This window comes from Tachypleus tridentatus, chromosome 7, assembly GCF_004210375.1.
Source record: "Tachypleus tridentatus isolate NWPU-2018 chromosome 7, ASM421037v1, whole genome shotgun sequence".
NCBI lineage: Eukaryota > Metazoa > Arthropoda > Merostomata > Xiphosura > Limulidae > Tachypleus > Tachypleus tridentatus.
In genome coordinates this window covers 151,763,844-151,784,413 of record NC_134831.1, presented here as the reverse complement: position 1 = coordinate 151,784,413, position 20,570 = coordinate 151,763,844, and the positions used below count along the sequence as shown (strand labels likewise).

The 20,570-nt window shown below is 34.4% G+C and overlaps 1 protein-coding gene across 22 annotated transcripts in view; it reads left to right on the top strand.

The window, feature by feature from the left end:
• Positions 1 to 20,570, top strand: part of LOC143256918 (TOX high mobility group box family member 4-like) — a 254,755-nt gene that overhangs the window by 35,114 nt on the left and 199,071 nt on the right. For 4 of the 22 annotated variants that reach the window (XM_076514780.1, XM_076514771.1, XM_076514776.1 and 1 more), the window contains one exon: positions 12,483 to 12,544. The exons of the other annotated variants lie outside the window; for them this stretch is intronic. The gene's annotated coding sequence lies outside the window, so the exon portion shown is untranslated. The remainder of the gene's footprint in view (positions 1 to 12,482; positions 12,545 to 20,570) is intronic. 22 annotated transcript variants of the gene reach the window in all.

Genomic DNA, 20,570 nt, shown 5'->3' with positions numbered 1-20,570 from the left:
GTTGTATATTTTATTCCAGAAACGTTCCTATCTTTATTTATTGAGAAGTTCGATTTCTTTTTGTTGTATTTTGTTTGTGGTTAAATTTATATCGTTTCATTGTAGCATTTCCAGGTTTATAATGTTGTCATATTAGATGTAATGTTTCCTGAGGTTGTTTTTTTTTTTGTTATTTTCCTTGGGGAGGGCAGTTATTTAAAATAATTCAAATACTCTCTCTTCAACCGCCATATTAATACACTTTGTAATAAAATGACAATACTCTTTAATTCTGTGTTGGGTGATACCACTTGTACTACATTACTATAATTACAATATAGTCTTTAAATTCATCCATGTCTGCGTTTTTAAAGTAAAATAGATCCATTTATTATAGCTTTACTGAAGCTATTGCCGTGGGGGTGTATAATGTGACGGTCAATCCCACTATTCGTTGGTAAAAGAGTAGCCCAAGAGTTGGCGGTGGGTGGTGATGACGAGCTGCCTTCCCTCTAGTCTTACACTGCTAAATTAGGGACGGCTAGCACAGATAGCCCTCGAGTAGCTTTGTGCGAAATTCCCAAACAAACTGAAGCTATCATTTACTGCTATCATGATTGGTAAATTGTCTCTTGAAAAATCAAGAGACAGAAATTTTGTTATCGATATATTATGAAATATGCAATACAAGATTTAGAGAATCATTGTTCTAACTCCAGTTTGTGTAGGCGTGTTGTCGTTTCATAGTAAAAGATCGTTATTACTTATGAATTTTAATGTGAAGAAACCGTTGCTGTTGGTGGTTCTGTAGAACAAGCTTCATGTTTAAAACTATTTCACAAAATTATGCAATTTACGTTAAGTTTTAATACACTTAGAAAAATGTTTGTATCAGTCTTATGCACTGTGGAATTGTAAATCATACAAATAACTATAAAGTTATAAAAACTTGCTTGAAATAAATAAACGTAAATATGTTTCATGTTTGTTATTGTAAGTGGAAAGTCTTATTCAAACTAAGTTTTTTTTTTCCATTAGTCTAACACACAAATTAATTCTGCTCATATGTTGAGTGTTAATTTGTGTTTTTGGATGCCTAATATTTATTTTTGTCTCTATCGTTTCTGTTGTTTGTTCTACAGTGATGGGCGTGTTTGTTTCATTAGTCTGATAGTATATTTATATTAACTGAAACATTGTCTTAAATATTTGCACGCCTACTGTGCCTTTTGGTTAGAGCGCTCTACTCACAATGTGAGGGTCACTTGGTCGAATCCTCGTCACTGAATATGCTAAGACTGGCATGGCCAGGTGGTTAAGACACTCGACTCGAAATCCGAGAGTCGCGGGTTCGAATCCCCGTCACACCAAACATTGTTTCCTTTTTAGTCGTGGGGGCATTATAAGTGACGATCAATTCCACTATTCGTTGGTAAAAGAGTAGCCCAAGAGTTGGCGGTGGGTGGTGATGACTAGCTGCTTTCCTTTTTGTCTTACACTGCTAAATTAGGGATGACTATCGCAGATAACTCTCGTATAGCTTTGCGCGAAATTCAAGAACAAACAAACAATAAATTATAACGGTGCTTAGACTGTGGATTCAAAACTAATCAAGCAAACAAACTACTGATTATTCTAGTCCTTTCATCCCTGGGGAATTAATAACGTAACGATCAATCCCGCTAGTCATTGATGAACTCAATGCTTTGTACACTATATAATTGGTGTGCTTAAGTAGCCTAACTTCATTATTATGTATGAAGTGAAGGATAAAAAAATCATTACACATAATGTTGAATTTTATTGCACACATACGTAGAATAATTGCCTTAAAAAACGCGAAGGTTTATTTAAAATGATATTTTAGGCGTATATGTTTTGTTTCTACTAGTAAATGTTTATACTCGCTTGGTGTGGGTTGTTGGCTTAGTCTGGTTATATATTAGCCCATTACTATGCATAATATATATATATATATGTTAGTTACATCGAAACTATAAATACTCATTATATTCTTAAACATGCCCCCTTGACAATCTTCAGCTGCAGCTTAACGTATTACATCTCAAACTAATGTGATAAAATAGTCAATAGTTACAGTAAATCATCATGAACTGTATCAGCTAGTCACTAGCTATGTTTATTATCAGTACAGTGTGTAAAGTTAGCTACCATATCAAGTAATCATTTGCCCGTAGGTGACATAAAAAGCCAGCAAACAAGATAAATAAAAAATTGGGGATTTAGAAACTTGCAAATAGGAATCACAAAAAAACTAAGAAACACGGCTGGAGATACTTGTAGATATTAGTTACACAAACAACAAAACACTTTTGACTCCATGCTGTTATCTAGAATTATATTTAGTGGAGTCAGAATAGGGATTTATAGTTTGAATAAATAGTGTTTACAGTTTCTTTAGCCGTGTTTTCTTAGTTTTTTTTACGATCCCTATTTGCAGTTTTTTATTTTTTTATTTATCTTGTTTCTATACAAGTTAGGTGTTGTTCCATGTTATAGTGGATCCGTGTTTTATTTTATATAATTCATAGTTTTCAGTAGAAGACTCAAACTTCTGCAACAGCTGCTAAACCACAAACACAAGCTTGGTGCTTCAAATGGAGAATAATGTCTAACCCTCAAAAAAGGAAAAAAGGTTTATAATTTTTAATATAATTTTGAACAAAAGACGCAAAGAAATTATCAGGCTCAAATTAAAATCTGTAACGGAACGGTAAAAGCAATTTCTCTCCTCAACATATAAAAAATATACAAACTACCAGTCAGAACGAAGCTTTTAGTGTATAAAACTAGTATCATCCCGCAACAGATTGTATATCAGACAGAAACCAACATACAATTCAGAAAATTCAGAACTAAGTTATTAATAATCAACGCAAAGTTACTGAGGCACACACACATACCAGTAACTTAAAATACTCCAAGCTTCTTTGTATCGAAGACAGACTAAAAATTTGAAGAAAATTACTAGAAGAAAAAAATCAACTGAACTTTGTTTTTTTCCTAGTAAGTACTAATATTTGATGGTAGAAAATCCTCTCATATTATTACTTATGTCAGCCACAATCATGAAACCGTCTATGTGCTGTGTTGTGGAAAGAGATGATTACAATCCGGATGCGATTTTTAAAGAAGTGGAAAAATACTTAACGTGAAGTGATATCTTCTAGAGTCCACTACAACCATACGTTATTGAAAAGGACAGGGATAATACCCAAGTACTAACCAGTGCATTAACGTGTGTGCTATCATCACACTGATAACTTGATAGTATTAATGCTGATGAAGCACCAGCACCTTTGGTGCTTGAATAAGAACTTTTATCATGACGACAAGGCTAGCCAGAACAATGATTCCTTACCCTCTCCTTTATCTTCTGATATCTTCTTGACATCTTCTGTCTCTACAAATAATCCATTACTCCTTCTACCTTACGAAAATCAATTCCTAAATCAGACTACCCATCCTCTCATTAATGAATGAAGGAAGAGAGGAATCCATCCCTCCAAAATGGCCATCATCTTCTCGCATAATCTACTAGAAGGAACTAACACGTGTAATGAAACGTTGTCGTAACATAATATTCAACGCAACATGTCTCCAACAGTGAAACCTTCCAGACAATTGTCCGATTTGTTTTTCCCTTCAGTAATTATGGTTTAATTTTTACCATATTACAATGGATCGAGACCGACACATAACTTTTCTTAATCTGAGGTTAAGCAGAGGACACTACAGTATGAATATTTCTACTCGGTCATAAAGATGTTCATTGTTTGTACTCGTATTGTTGTTTGTTTGTTCCAGTTGCAATTAAAAAGGGACGAAGTTTCACAATTTTTTTTTTTTAACTTTTATAATACATTTGATTTAATGAACGATCTGTTTCCATTATTTCATTCGGCAACAGAACAGGAAAAAAAAACCCGATAATTTAACGGTTAATATGATTTTTTATACACGTGTAGTCGTTTGACTTGAAGGGTTTTGTTAGCGGGCTGCATTGGCCTAGGAAGATTCAGATGACGAAATGTTCATCTCTATGTAGCAACACCAAACTTCTTCCTTAACATGCGTGATTCATGCAGTTCTCTAACAATGCCTTTCAGGTGCGACCTCATCTGTCGAAATAATTAAGGTTTGACTTACGATATTGTAGGTCTTGCACCAAGAATAGTTAGTTCACTATGTGTAAAACATTCGTGAGTAGGGTTGAGCGTATCTGATGCTGACAGTACTTTTGTTTTCATTTTTAAAAATTCTTTAAGTTGTGTAAGCTATGATAATTAGACAGAGATTTCCACTTGTAATCGGTGGCGCGTTTTCTTTTCAGTTATCTTCCTGCTTTTCTTAACTAAAGATGAGCAACAAAAACCTGGCAAGTATGTTTTTTTTCTCTCGGTGTGTGTAGATTATATTTCTACATAAAAGTTTTATCATCGCGTTTACGCAAAGCGAAGGTTCTTAATTATTATATTTTCGTTTAAAATACTACATAATGTTTTCGCCATATGATTAACACTTATTGCTGTTTTTTTATTTCCTATGTGATAATGTTGTAGTTTTGTTTCCGATAGAAAGAACGATCCGAGGGATTTTAGTATTTCGCGGTTCAGTAGCAGTAACAGAGACAACACCATCAAGTGCTGTGCTTTTCTTTTTATTGATCAGGAACAAGTGGGATTTTCGCTTTTAAATGCAGCTAAAATCTTGGTCTTAAGAGAAAGGGACACTCGGAGGCTCCGTGGTTCGTATCCCATTACTGCAAGGAAATAATCGCTGTCCGTGCTTTAGGTGCGTTATAAGAGTAATGGACAAATCCCACTATACGATCTTACGAGGGGAATCCAAGGGTTTATGGTGGTTGATGTTAAATAGTGACATTCCCTCTGCTCTATAATTTTAAAATCAAGGACTGCTAGCACAGATAGCCTTCCTGTATCTTTGGACGATGTTTAACAGACGAAGAAACTGCGTATAACACCACTGTCTTAGAACTTTATGAATACATATATCTAGTCGCACTTTAATTTTAAAAGAATATAGTTAGTAGGATACAGAATTGTAAACACATTACAGAACGGTAAGTGTAAAATTATAATAATATATAAATATTGTAAGATTCCACATATTGTTTACTTTACTAAAACTTTTTTTACTCGTCTAATCATCAACTGATAACAGTGACCACATAACATAGCGTTATGATGAGTATACAGAAAAGACGTGATGTTAGTACTGTGTATGTGACGCCTTACTCTTCCTTTGTTTAGGTTTGGTTTAGTTTGTTTTGAATTTTGCGCAAAGCTACACCAGGGCTATCTGCTCTATCCATCCCTAATTTAGTAGTGTAAGACAAGAAGAAAGGCAACTAGTCATCACCAGTCACCGCCAATCCTTGGATTACTCTTTTACCAACGAATAGTGGGATTGACCGTTACATTTTAACGCCCCCACGGCTGAAAGGGCGAGCATGTTTGGTGCGACGTGGATTCGAACCCGCGACCCTCAGATTACGAGTCAAGTGCCTTAATTACCTGGCCATGTCGGGGTATCCTTTGTTTAGGAGGGATGGGAAAACTGATCGATAGAGTGGGTTCCGTATACAATCATTCCTTGGGGTTGCATTCCGGTGACACAGCAGTATGTTTGCAGACTCGCACCGCTAGAAACCGCGTTTCGATATCCGTAGTGGGCAGAGCATAGATAGCCCATTATGTAACTTTGTGCTTAATTCAAAACAATCGTTTAGTCAATCCTTCGGGTTTACAAAAGATCTCGCAGCCCGGTATGCCTATAGATCACTAGTGTGCTTTAATGTCATTTGTTACAATACATTGCTTTTACCTGGCCTAGCTATTTTTGCCTAGGTTTAGCGAAGAGTCGTAGTATTATTCTACCTAACAATTAAGCATTGCATCTCATCGTCGAATTATGTCGTTAACTAACTGTAAAAGTCACATGACTTGTGGGTTATAGTAACGTCAAGTAAAGAAATAAAAAAAAAAAGGTTCATCTTTCTGTTTTTTATCAGGCTTACGACGTAACAAATTTTAACTTTACTTGCTTTCTTGCGATAAGTTGTCTGGTGGCTCAGCAGTAAATTTATGAACTTAAGACTTGGATTTATATTCCTCGTGATGGACGGATCGCTGGTGGCGAATTGTGTGGCTTTGTGCGAAATCTACAACAGTTCTCGCGATAATGTACAATCTGCATGCCACTTGGTGGTCGCTATCGAAACTGCAGTAATTTAACTTCTTCATTGGACTCGTATGCCTTTTATAGTATTTTAATCATTTGAAATTTCGGTATGGGTAGTTGAAATTCATTGTCTCGGACATTTACACTTGTGATAACTAGCGATGAGACAAGTAATAGTTTGGTCGGTTTCGGATATGGATTAAATAGTATATGTATCTACTCCTATTGGAAATGAATGGCAGGTATGAGCTGCTGGTAGTAAAATAGTTACTTTGTTATTAATGTTTGAACACCTAATAAGGATGTACATTGGAACGTTCAATTGTATAAAGGTGATCGGACATTATGGGTTCTTTTAAGAGTATGCGACACTTGCGATGTAATATAATGCTCCCTTCTCTTTCGACTTTTTTTGTGCTCGCCATTACTCTCGTTGTAACTGTAAACAGTGGCAAAACAAGGCGTAGATATGAATTTTACTCGACAGTAGGTGACCATTTTAATTCTGAGAAAACTGCAACCTATAGTAAGTTAGTAGAGAAATATTTATAAGCACAAGGAAATGATTTAAATCAAATCATTTCATCATAAATTGTTGTTTCTCAATCTATTTTCCCCGGTGGGACAGCGGTCTTTTGACTTGCAACACTAAAATCAGAGGTTCGATTCCCCTCAGTGGACACAAAAGATAGTCCGATGTGGCTGTGCTATGAAAACCCACAACCATTCCTAACTTATTATTGTTAGGATGACGTGTTCCTGTGATTAGAAGCCAGTAGAAAGCACTATTTAGGGGATAGATGACGTAATACCTATTATCTGTGGCGCACGTGCAAGTAGTATCATGTCTGCCTAATCTCCTGGGATAATCCGTTGATTGAAATGCTTTCTGATTACGTGATGCATTGTAAAACTAACATCCGATCACGTGGAACATTTGCACCACCCCTATTGATAATCATTTTCCCGTGGCGTCTTGACTACAGCTGGCTCTGTGAATTTCGCAACTTCAATTTACTCTTGTATAGCACTGAAAGTTTCCAGATAAATTGAGCAAGAATGGGCTTCTATAGTGAAATATGTGTGCTATTCCAGTACTTCTGGTAAAGATATGCATTTAATATTGACATCCTGCTGTACTTGATAATTATATATCAAAATTATATAGAAGCACTTCATATAGTTGATGTGATACATTTTGTTTCTATTAGGTTGAGGAATAATTCGTGAGCGTTTTTAAATAATTTCATTCAAGCATTACATGCAAGACTATACAATACTTCAATGCATGAACACATTACACCCAAAACATTTATGATACTTTATTTCATGTAATACCTAGGTATATAGTATGCATTGTTTTAAACGAAATTGCAAGAAATTAAATGCGAAAAGCAGATGGTGTCGAAAATGCTCGATCTTGTCCACTTGACATTCCATTTAATGAGCTGAAAATGAAAGCAAAAATTAAAGACATATGAAAATCAAACACACCATCTATTAGAGCAAAAAATTATCTACCAAATGACATGAAATATTTTGCAAAAGCGTTTCATTTATGAATATATTTTGTTAACTTGAAAAAACGCTCACGAATTATTCCTCAACCCAATACAATCGTTTTTATTTTGAAGTGGATTCGTTAAACATTTGTGCATAAAAACAAGAGCACGTACTTGGATATTTAATTCGACTGATGTTATAATGGAAGAAAGATGTTTACAACTTGGAATTTACATTGTTCTCCTATAGTTATAATAAACATGCATAATATAATAAATAAAAACGATTCCATGCAGGCATTCACTTACTAAAATAAACCATTATTACCATAGTAAAATTTATTCATGAGTGAGTTAATTTTTGATAAAGCAATCACCCAGAAATTTTCAAATCTCACGCTTTCTGTGTGCGTGGTCCAGTAATTGCGTGCAAGTCAGTTTTCAGCAACTTGAAATCGCTTGCATACTCGTTTCGTATAAATATCATCTATTAAGTTTCATGTTTCAGTCGCAATTTCTCTTAACGACCTCGTTACCATGGAGAGAGATAATATTTCATTTTGTAATTAATTTGCTAATAAAACAACGTATTTTAGTAACTAATTGTATAGACCTTGAAGACTGATGCTCGAGACTTTATGAGACGTAAGAATTTGTAGAGGTATGGATGGAATATAGAACCTGTTCAACTGAACTTAGAGTGTGATTAGACGTGGATTGTTGAAAGTAAGCATTGTGTTTAATGTTTGTATCCACAACTCGAAACCTCTCTCTCTCTCTCTCTCTGTGTATATATATATATTGAGTGAAATAACTGCTTTTAATATTAAAAACTTGTAGAAACTAATCTGTGTGCATGTTTTAACTTTTAAAAAATCGGTTGTTTTTAGATATCTTTATCGTAAATAAATTATCGTTGATAAGGGTTTTACGGCATGGAGGACTTAAATTTATATTTTTAATATGCAAATAAGCATCGCTTATTCTGATAAGGAATCTATGAATATTTAGAATACAGATTTATGAAAGTTTAAAATTAAATTGAACAAGTTCATATAAAACTAATTTTGAAACCATAAAATATTGAAACATTCCTTATAGTTGCAGATACAAATAATCAGTGTATTTCTGTACAGATTTATATTTCTAACTTTAATTCCTTTCTATATCATATTGCCTAGTCCTTATAAATACATACTCCGTAAATGTGATGAATCAAATTGGTTGTCTAGGAGATGGTTTAAGAGAGGCCTCGAAAGTCTTGGGCAAAAGGCCACCATGGAAACTTTGGAAGCCTAAAACTATTTTCGTGTTCTTTGATTCCTAAACTGAACTTTGTTTTTGGTATTTTAATGGCGGATTTAGCACTTTTGTTATTCCTGGAATGAAGCACTGCAAATGGATGACATATTCAACCAATCAGGGCACGTGTTTAGGCTCATATAGGGTTGATTTAGGCAATACTCTCAAGTGGTTGTTGATGTCTTGTGATTGTTAGCATGCACTGATTACTGTGAATAGATACTGGTGCCGCGCTGGTTCAGGAAAAGATAAAAATCATGGATAACAGCAACAGTGGATACTCGAGACACTAGTGTATATCATTAGTTATTTCATTATTTGATCTAAATAAAAATTTTCGATGTATTTAAGTTCCTTGTTTTAAATTGTAAGCTCTTTACTGTTGTTTAATCACATTATTATGAAATATAAAACTCATCATAATCATAACCACAAAAGCCAAGGCCCCGAGTGGCTCAGCAGTATGTCTGCGGACTTACAACGCTAAAAACCGGGTTTCGATAGCCGTGGTTGGCAAAGCAAAGATAGCCCATTGAGTAGCTTTGTGCATAATTTAAAACAACAACAAAAGCCAAAAGTCATTGATCAATCAGTCGGTCACGCTCGATTTCTCTGAATTTTGCGAGTTACACGAGTCCATTTTTACTTTCCCCCCTATAATACTTTTATTTTTATTGCTCGTTCTTGTTTTAGTTTGATTTGATCGCTAATATGGATGTAAATAGCTCCTAAATTTCGGTACTTTTTTTGCTATAGAATTGGAAGTGCATTCGCACCACCTTATTAACACCTGTGAAAAAAAGAAAGTCTAAATTACCGCAAGTCTTTGCTTTGAAATTATTACGAAAAAGTCTTTATTAAAACAAACTGAAGATACCAGTTATCTGTAGGGAACAGGACAGTGGGTAAATGAGCGACACCTAAACACAGCCTGAACATGCATCTGTGGTTAAAAAATGTCCGACGTGAAACATGGAACAGCAGCCAAAACTGAAGTTGAGCGAAATCTTTTAAGAAATGTTAATGTGTATTTTCTGTATTTTTAGATAGTATGTTTTTAATTTCTAACCAAATAAAATTAACCAAGCTACAAATATTATGTGTTTCTGTGTTAACAGCTAAAGGTAAAAAAGGCAAGGCTTGAAACGGCCGAATTACGATTTCAACGTATGTCAGATCTTCCTGCATGCGAAAATCCTGGTGAATATTATACAAAACCCGAATTTTTCCAAACAAAATTAATTTATGGGCGAAGCATTTAAATATTGTCTAGAATTATAATGGCACAATTACATTGAGAAAATTTGGAGACAAGAAATAACAAACTAATTTGGATAATGGAAGCACATAGTTTAACCCCCATTTCCTGGAACAAACAGTAATGAAGTATACTTGGCTCCAGATTTTGGGGGCTGGCTCCTTGATCCGAAAATATATACTGAAGCCTGTTTTAATGAAAAGGTCTCATTTGATTTTCTGTCAGGGAAAACCTTTCAAAAATGTTGATATTTGTTGTATAATCAAAATCTGGTATCAGCTTATTTTACTGTTGCACTGTTTTCAGCCAAGATGTTGACACGAAATCAGCATTACAACCAGATTATGTATTAACCATAAAATCACTACCAAACATCTTACATATTTTTTAAGTTTTCTACTCTACACACACTAATAATAATTTTTTTTTGTGAAGAGCTGGTGTCACGTATTACCAACCCGTCAGAAGCAACTTCGTTTGTAAAGAAAGACTTCGCTAAGTACAGACAATTTATCATCATCATACAATTATGGAACTTTTGCTCATATGTATGATACTGGAAAAACTTTCTCACTACGCGATATTCAACCCAAAACTTCGCGAATTTTTTATCCTGTCTGCATGTAGATTTGCAATAGGGGTCACGATTTTTCCGTTTCTCCTCCATTTCTTGTCACGGAGAACCTTATTTTTCTGCATTTTCAGGGTGCAGATATGACGTATTGAAAACGTCACACGCTTATCTAATGGACTAGCGCTACGGGTAATCGGCTAGTTCATGATAATCGTCATCAATGCTTAACTACGTTGAGTAGCAGGAGTCAAAAAGGTTTTAATATAAAACGTTTAATTTCACATACCTCGTAGTTTATATTCTTCGTTTTCACAGTCAATAGATTTGTTATTTTGTCAGTGTCTTTGTGTTATATTTATTTATATTAAACTGGTTTTAAAAACTTAGTGAAGCATATCTCCATCTAGGGGCCCGGCATGGCCAGGTGGTTAAGGCACTCGGCTCGTAATATGAGGGTCGTCCTCGTCACAGCAAACACGCTAGCCCTTTCAGTTGTGGGGAAGTTAAAATGTGACGGTCAATCCCACTATTCGTTGGTAAAAGAATAGCCCAAGAGTTGGCGGTGGGTGGTGACGACTAGCTGCCTACCTTCTTGTCTTACACTGCTAAACTAGGGACGGCTAGTGCAGATACCCCTTGTGTAGCTTTGCGCCAAATTCAAAACAAACCAAACCCCTGTCTAGGAATTTGTATTATTTTTCGGCCTAAATAATAATAGCGTAAACATAATGTTACGATTAATTAAGGCATGAGAAGAGATAACCATACAAAAACGTTTCAACGAACACGAAGTGAAAAATTATTCAAAAGTATGCGATATAAAACAGCAAACTGAAGTTACTTGAAATGAGTTGAATGAAAATAGTGTTTTATATCACAAGAAAAAAATGATATAAAGTGAGTAGCACAAAGTTTCTTGATTTTACTGTATATATTACCAATTACGATAGGGCTAATTACCCCTCCCTGAAAGGCACCTGTATCCGGAGCAAAAAACTCGGAGAAGGTTCCGTCAACATTAATTTTACATTTTCTGTTTTTTTGAGATTGAAGACGCACCACACAGGTACATGGTCGCTATTAACATCTTTTCACACGTCAAACTCTACACAGTTTTCAGCTCATACTATTTATAAACTTAGGCAGAGATCCAGCATATCACTACTATTATTTGCCTAAGATGTATGTGCTGGTGTTATATCAATTAATAGGCTATATTCCTGTTGCCAATAAATTCTGTCAGTTCTATTTCTGCTGGCTGTTTTGCATACAAAGTTTTTGTGCTCACTATTGATATTTCCTATGAAAATATATTTTGTGTTGTGGGAAAGATGCTGTTTAGGAAATCTGTTTATTGATATTGTTAGGAAACAATATATTCCAATTTCTGTAACATACATCTTGTTTGTTATTGTTTAAAAATACATCAACTGTCATAAAATTGCTATTACTATTTATTTGTATTTCAGATACAGACAGCGTGATTTTTATAGCAGTGTTATTTCTCTATTTGTATCTGTGTTGTTTGCTCTGTTTTCCTCAGATTGTTGAGTAACTATATATTTTAAATATATTAGTTTTATACAGTAGTGTCTCGCTCATGACTACAGTGTCCAGTTAACTTGTCTTATTGTGTCTTCAGCTTCATGTTTCTTGGAAGCAAGTGCACCTTGGATGTTGATGTACAAGACGGTGAATTTAACAGTAAGTATCCTATGATTGTCTGTGGTAGATGTGGCATGTTGTTTTGGCTATTGTGATTATGGGTTCAGTGCAGTCTTGTTTGTGTTCGTTTCGGATATTCTGTGATGAAGTCTGCGAATATATTTTCAATGATGTTGTAACGAATTTACCGTTGTACGTTTATTTTAATATCTACGTTTGTTTCAATTTGATGCATGTCTTGTATATTGTTCGGTGTGTATTGCACGATTCCCGCCTGTTCTCTAAACGTGTAGAAAATTCTCCAGAGTAAGAATCAACAATATTTATTTTACGAAAACGCTAAAGTGTTTTCGAACATTGTAGAACATTCGAAAATCTCGCCTGAAACTATATAAACTAACCCTTTGTGTAGCTTTGCGCTTATTAACGAACAACAACAACCAGTCTCGCAATATCGACGAAAACAAACCTTAATTAAAGTCAGCGGCTGAGTGCAATAGAATTCTATATTTTTGTTTTTAAAACTGACACGTAAATAAGTACATGAGGTGTCAAGTGTTTATTTTCTCTATTATATTAATTTTTAACTGCATGAGAATGTGAAGTGCTTAGTATCATCCAGAGTATCTCATTCAGGGGTGTTTTAAATTGTAAGAATTATTAATAATAATGAAGTGTTGTCCAGAGAATATTTTTCCAGCAAAACTACGACAACATGTGGTCAATACTGACAATCCAAGTACTATCTTTTATTTGTATTCACGTTAACGCTACTTAGGCTACCTTCCGTCGTCCTTAATATTAACCTTTTCACCAGAGGGAAACACAACCAGTTAGCAATGGCCTGCTACTCACCATCCACGCTGAAGGATTAACTGTCACTCGGATAACGCACCCATAGTTTAAAGTGCGGATAATATTGTGTGATATCGCACGAAAATGAATCCGGCTCGTCAGCTTCGAAAACCAAAGATCTACTACAGGATAAATCCGCACCCATTAGTAATACTACCTGATGAATGAACAAAAAATATTTGAAGACCAACTGCGAAGGATATCTTCAAAAACGTTGTTAGAGTTCAATAACTTGACAATATTAAACCTGCCGTTTTTTACCATTATGATTCAAAATTGATGTATTGAAATAAAATTAAACTCCCTTTCCTAAAAAAAAACGCACTGACAGGTGTGGTTGACGTTTTTGATGCTGTAAAGTTTGGTAAACACGTGATTTATTAAAACAGCTATAGCTTTGCTTCTGTGTGTTCAAACATATTTTCCATTATCTTGATAAGTGTAATAACCAATACCTTTATCTACAGAGAGGTCGTGTTTTACCATTTATAAACAGTATTTTCTTGGTTAGAACACGATGCGATTCTCATGGGTCCTAACTATACTCCCAGTGTTGAAAACACATATTTTCATTTTATATTAAAAATCAGATTTATTTAACTTAGAAATGCATAACGATTTAATCATAGCTAGAATAATCAAAGTATTATTCTGTTACTATCGCATATCCTTCTGAATTGAAAGTGATATCTGTGATATCAGATGTACAAACGCATTACTCAGATTCGGACATAAGTACAAGCATTACTTCTGTTCAAATATACATTAATAAATGCTAAAAGTTGTAGTTACGGATTTATAGACCTCCTTCACCTAGTAGTAACGTTTGTTTTAAACGTTAAAAGTTGTACTTACGGATTTATAGACTTCCTTCACCGAGTAGTAACGTTTTTTTTTTAACTTTTGTGCAAAATATTTAATAGATATCCTTACTTAGATTTTTTCAGAAGAATTAATAAACTGGATTATGTTTATAATCAATAAAGGGCCTAAATCCGTGAATATCCTACAATTAATTGAAACGTACCAAACAAACAGTTAATAAATCACTCAATAAAGTTTTACATTAATTAACTCGTAAAGAGAGCTTAAAAGTAATTATATTTTTAAAATGGGTAAACAGTATTGAAAGTATAAACCTTAAATACATAACATTCTTAAATAATAGGTTCGTTAGTAACAACAAGGAACATGTTAGGGTTAGAAAGAAGCTACTGTACATTTAGATTATTGTTAATAGAAACGTCAATAGTCCCGTCTATAAGGCAGCAAACAGGTCTCTCTAATGAACTAAGATTTAGTTTGAAAACAGTCGAAAGTACAGGGTAACGAGGGTATAAATACGTTAAAGCCGATAAAATAACATACAGAAACACGTTCCAACTTTATCAGACTATGATGTACATTTTGTTAAATCTTATAACGCTGATACCTGTCTACTTTAGATCCCCAAACTTTATACAACGCCAAACAAACAAAATACGAGTTTACTGTCAGCATTAAAAAAAAGCTACGACTAAGGATTATATTAATTCTAAAAATTTAATGGTCTCACATACATTAAAGAATATTTAAACAACATTACGAAACAGAGAACCGATATTAATAAATAATCTCGTCATCACCAGTAATTCCATTGAATGTAAAAGAGAAGTGAAGGCTAATAGAATGGCAACTTTTCACTTTAGTCATTTTCACACAAGTCTTACTGTTGGTTAAGAAAAACAAAAACTAGCAGTTTACAGTTGTTAGTTTGGCCTTTTGTTAACTTAAACTATTCCTGATCTTAATACAAGCTATATAACCGTCCCATATGTAGTTTAATATTACATCATTAATAAATTAGTTTTCCTAATTACTGTAACTGTCACATTCATATTGTTGTTACATTCGTTTCAAAGTTTTATTATTATTTCTTGAGCTTACTCATACTTTTAGCGTTTACTTTGCGCTGATTACCGAGTCTTTAACCTTCTTTATTACTTCTTGTTGGTTTCTCCGTGGTACGTGACAGAGATTAGTGAAAGTCAAGTCAGTTGTGTTAGACAAGCCATTATGTTTTTAATATACTATTTCCAGGCGGCGAGAAAGCTTGACTCGCAATTTGAGGGTCGCAGGTTCGAATCTCCGACCCACCAAACATGCTTGTCCCTTCAACCGTAGGGGCTTTCTAATGTGACGGTCAGTCTCACTATTCGTTGGTAAAAGAGACGAATGTGATGGCTAACTGCTTTCTAATCTAACGCTGCTAAACTGGGGAGGCCAACGCAGATAGCCCTCGTGTGGCTGTGCGCGAAATTCAAAAACAAAATATACTTTTGCATTCAGTTCGGTTCTATTTTAGTTAAAATGATAATATTCTAGCTATTCATTGAATTTACTCTTTATTTTGTATCTTCATAAATAAGCATGATATTACAGAAAAGCTTTGTTAGCACTGAATATGACATGTAGCGTTTACGATACTTTGTAACATAATATTTAGTTTTCGCTTTTAGTGATAAGTTCTTATAGCTAGTTTTCTGCTAAACTATCTGTACAGTCCTGTTACTTGATACTACAGTTACACTGCTGGAGTCTTTTAATGGAAATCCGTTGAGCATAAGATTTTTTTTATACACTGTCGTACTGATGTTAAGTTGTTCGATAAAGTGTAGTTTTTAACTTTTAGTACTATGATAGTGTTTATGTGTTCCATAAGTACGGTATACTCTGTTCTTTCTTTAACGTTATTTTCGTAAACAGTACTGGTCACAGAGTTTAATGTATCTATTTTCATTATTTTTGATTTTGTATTATTAAATATGTCCGGCATGGCCAGGTGGTTAGGGCGCTCGTCTCTTAATCCGAGGGTCGCGGATTCGAATCCCCGTCACACCAAACATGCTTGTCCTTTTAGCCGTGGGGCGTTATAATGTGATGGTCAATTCTATTATTCGTTGGTAAGAGAGTAGCTCAAGAGTTGGCGGTGGGTGATGATGACTAGCTGCCTTTCCTCTAGTTTTACACTGCTAAACTAGGGACGGCTAGCGCAGATAGCCCTCGTGTAGCTTTACGCGAACTTCAAAACAAACAAACAATTATTATTATATTTTTTATTATAAATATTATTTTGCATTCATAACTTGGCATATGTATGTTAAATTGGCCGAGCCTCGGGAGGAAGTACTGATGTCACGAAAAAGTATCACTGATAGCGAGAGTACCGACCTGATGAAGTAATGCATTCTAATCTTCTTAACTAAGAATAGTATATCTAGTTCTACTATGTTAATATTTAGTTTTGATCTTAGTAGGTATCCTGCTTTGATTGGAAGTTAATATAATATTGATGGGAACCTCTTCGTCACAAGAGTTAACGTGCACCAGTGGTGTTGTATGCAGGCTTACCTTTCATAATAATATAAAGTTATTCCACTTCCAACCTTTTTGTTAGATGACGTCTTCTGTCTGTTATGAAATTTCAGTGATTTTTCTTGAGGCTGAACTAAACTCGTTAAAACTGGAATATCATTTGCTGGCTGAACTATTAACGTCAACTAAAATTAACAGTTGGCCAATACTAACAGAGATCACGGGATGACGTCGTCCATTGGATAAAAATAAAAAGCCTAGCTGGTGTTCTTAATCCAGGCGTATCTTCAGTTCTTCTTGTATTTCATCATGACTAGTTCAGCAGAGATTCATATTAAGAGACTGAAAGGTGGCGAGCTACTCACTGATCCAATAGAGACAACTGTCTACTTGTCTACACACACTGTTGTTTATGTTGTGTCTAAATAAAGATTGGAAGCATTCAAATGACATTAAAAGCAATTTCTTTATTTCGCATTAACTTAAAATTCAGTGAAGTTATCAACTACTGAACGCTCGCCTTATTCTTATTTCTTGGTCGAATCTGCTTTTATCTGCCAAACAGGGACTTAAGTTATTGTGTTTTCAGTAGTGGTATTTACTTAATTTTTATTTGTGAAGTTTACTAGTTTAAAGTATTAGTTAACAATAGTATAGAGAAGCTTAATATAAGTTGTCAGAAATTGTTACATTAATATATGTTCTATAATTACCCGATGCCAAGATGATTAACTTTGATATTTCAGACATATGTGAAAGATAAACTGTATTGGGTATTTAAGTTCATCCGTGAAAAGTAAGAGGGGTTTCCATTGTCATTGAAAGATAAACTATATTGGGTATTTAAGTTCATCTGTATTCTCAAGACGGCTGTTATGAGAATTAAAACTTTTAAGTAAAACAAATATATTAAGATGTTGAAGATGGTCTAAGAAGGTCGAAACGTTCTCCTGTACTTTATTATTTTAATAAAAGTTTTAATACCCATACAAGCCGTCTCGAGAATACATTTTTATTTCAAGTAGGTTTCTCGCCATCACGAATTTCATCTGTGCAAAGACAGATAAACTATATTGGGTATTTAAGTTCATCCGTTCAAAGAAGGAGGGGTTTCTGTTGTCACTCTTTTGAAATTTTGCGATAATTATCAACCTAGATATCTTAGGTTTTATCATGCACTTGCAAATATGTGACTATTGTAGGAGCCGAAATCCAAATTCAAAAAATTAGTTTAGTTTTTATTTCCAATAATCTGGTTGCAGTAACCTATTTCATTTATTTATTGTAGTTTTGATTGTTTTGTTTCATTAATGGTAACTATCATTCCATAGCTAGTTGATGAGAAATACTTTTAAATGTAGGATAATGTTGGATTGAACATCCTTGTTATTTCTGTCACTTGGTAACCTTGCAAATGAAGATAAATCCGAGTAGTAGTGTATCCTTGCTGCAGTGTAAGCTCTGTTTCCTCACACACCTCTCTTACAAAGGATACTTCTTGTAACGTTACATTGTTGTTTGCACCCTACTTTTATTTGTGTTAATACGTTTTGTTCTAAGTTCTGCATTAATATTATCGTAAAATTTGTATGTGTATGCAGTCTTTATTATAAATTTATTCAGTATGAGCGTACTTGTTACACAGAAGAATAATGGTGATCACGTTTTAAATGGACTATTTCTCTGTGTTAACGAAGTGACGTCACAGCATGTGGGAGCATGGCGCGCACGAGCGACATGTTTAGTGCCTATGTATGTAATTCACAACGAATTACTGACCATTTAACAGTGCAATACCGCAACTGGATAGTTTGCCAGTTCTTTCCGAGACGTCTCCTGCTTGGACAGCGGTAAGTGTTCGGATTTACAACGCTAAAATAAGGGGCTCGATTCCTTGCGGTGGACATAGTGGATAGCCCGATGTGGCTTTGCTATAAGAAAAACACACACACACTTTCAGAGAAAGTGTATTTAGGTAACAGTATTTGTAAACGGTTTAAATCCCAAGAACAAAATATTTTTAAAGAATGGTTCATCAGTGTCCTCCTTGGAAACGAAAAAAAAACAACCTTGTTTATAGCTATTTAGGAAAGGAATGCCCCAAGCCAACCTAAAAAACGCCCTCATTCGCAAAGACTGTGGTTGCGAAAGGAAATTCTAGGATTAAATAACTCATACTGGTAAGGATGGTCACGTTTCCAGGTTCTGTTGATATGATAATAAACGAGGATTTGAAGTTTTCCGTTACACCTCTAAATCAATAATTATTTTCATGAGAAAGTTTATAGAAGAAATTGAATTGAATAAACCTATTTGATCATATGCCTGTTAGTACTTCAGTACATCTTTAATTAAATATTGTGCCTTTAATATTTATTGAAAACTAAAGTCCTTGTCAAAAGTTTGTAGAAGTGTGTGTGATGTGATGAAGGTTGTCTTTGCCATCCTTCACAGAATATTGTTACATGAGAAATTGTGGTGCTGAGTAGCAGCAATGTGTAACCTTAATGATCAGATTGAGCCCAATTGACAGTGGGATTCGAGAGGAACTGGAGATCTGAAAAATTTGTATCATAAAGTGTAGCTAATATCGGTATACTCCTGTCATATTCTTGTAGTTATTGACATATGCATATTTGATAACGATGTACCTTTGTTAGATATTTCATATATATACTGATTGACATAAACTTACGTAATATTACACTATGCAATAAAATTTTACTTTTTCTTGTTCCTGGGCAGAAAGTGTTATTTCCTAATTGCTTATGCCTAAAGTAAATGAAAAGACCTATTTTTCTCTTCAAACTTTGCTTTTGTGACTTGGGAGCATATAACGAAAACATGATGGGAGACTATTTAGGGGCTGATACGTGAAAGTGATTTGATTACAGTCGCAAATCTCGAAAAACTACTCACTTCTAAACATTTCTGTATAACTTTAATATAAATACATGTAAATCTTAATTCATATGTTGTTTTATTCAGACCTTATGTAAATGTAAATGTGCAAATTTACCCGTTTTTACATCGAAAATAGAGTAATTTCTAAATTTCATTATACAGGTCACAAAAGCAAAGTTTGAAGGGAATAACGGTCATTTTCTGTACTTTTACAACATAAGCAATTAAGAAATAACACAGTATCCAGGAACAAAATTTGTATTACATAGTGTTATTAATAGTAATATTAATGTATAATATGAATATAATTATTATTATTATACACTTTTAGTAATATTTCTTGAATGAATGTGTAAAGTGAAGTTGCAAGTTGTAGACTTACATCTGGCCCCAACAGACATTTTGAATTGCAAATTACTCGTATGTGGGATGAGGAAATTGCCATATTGTAAGTATTCGAACTAGTACTACTACTGTGTTTTAAATCTGTGTGTTGTCCATACATTTATCAATTATTAGCTTCTTTATGTAAGTAAAGATTAAAGTAGTATTGAAGCATTCAGAGTACTTCTGAATGGATATTATTATTATTATAAAAGTATCCAAATATGTAAAAGCACAGTTAGCCCGGCATGACCAGGTGGATAAGGCATTCGACTCAAAATCCGAGGGTTGCGAGTTCGAATCCTGGTTACACCAAACATGCTCGTGCTTTCAGCCATGAGGGCATTATAATATGACAGACAATCCCACGAGTTGGCGCTGGGTGGTGATGACTAGCTGCCTTTCCTCTCATCTTACACTGCTAAATTAGTGACGGCTAGCGCAGATAGCTCTCATGTGGCTTTGTTCGAAATTATAAAATAAACCAAACCAAAAGCAGAGTTATCCCCCTGGTTTTAGAAGTTGGCAGGACCTTTCTGAACCAATTATGTATTTAGAGAAATTCGAA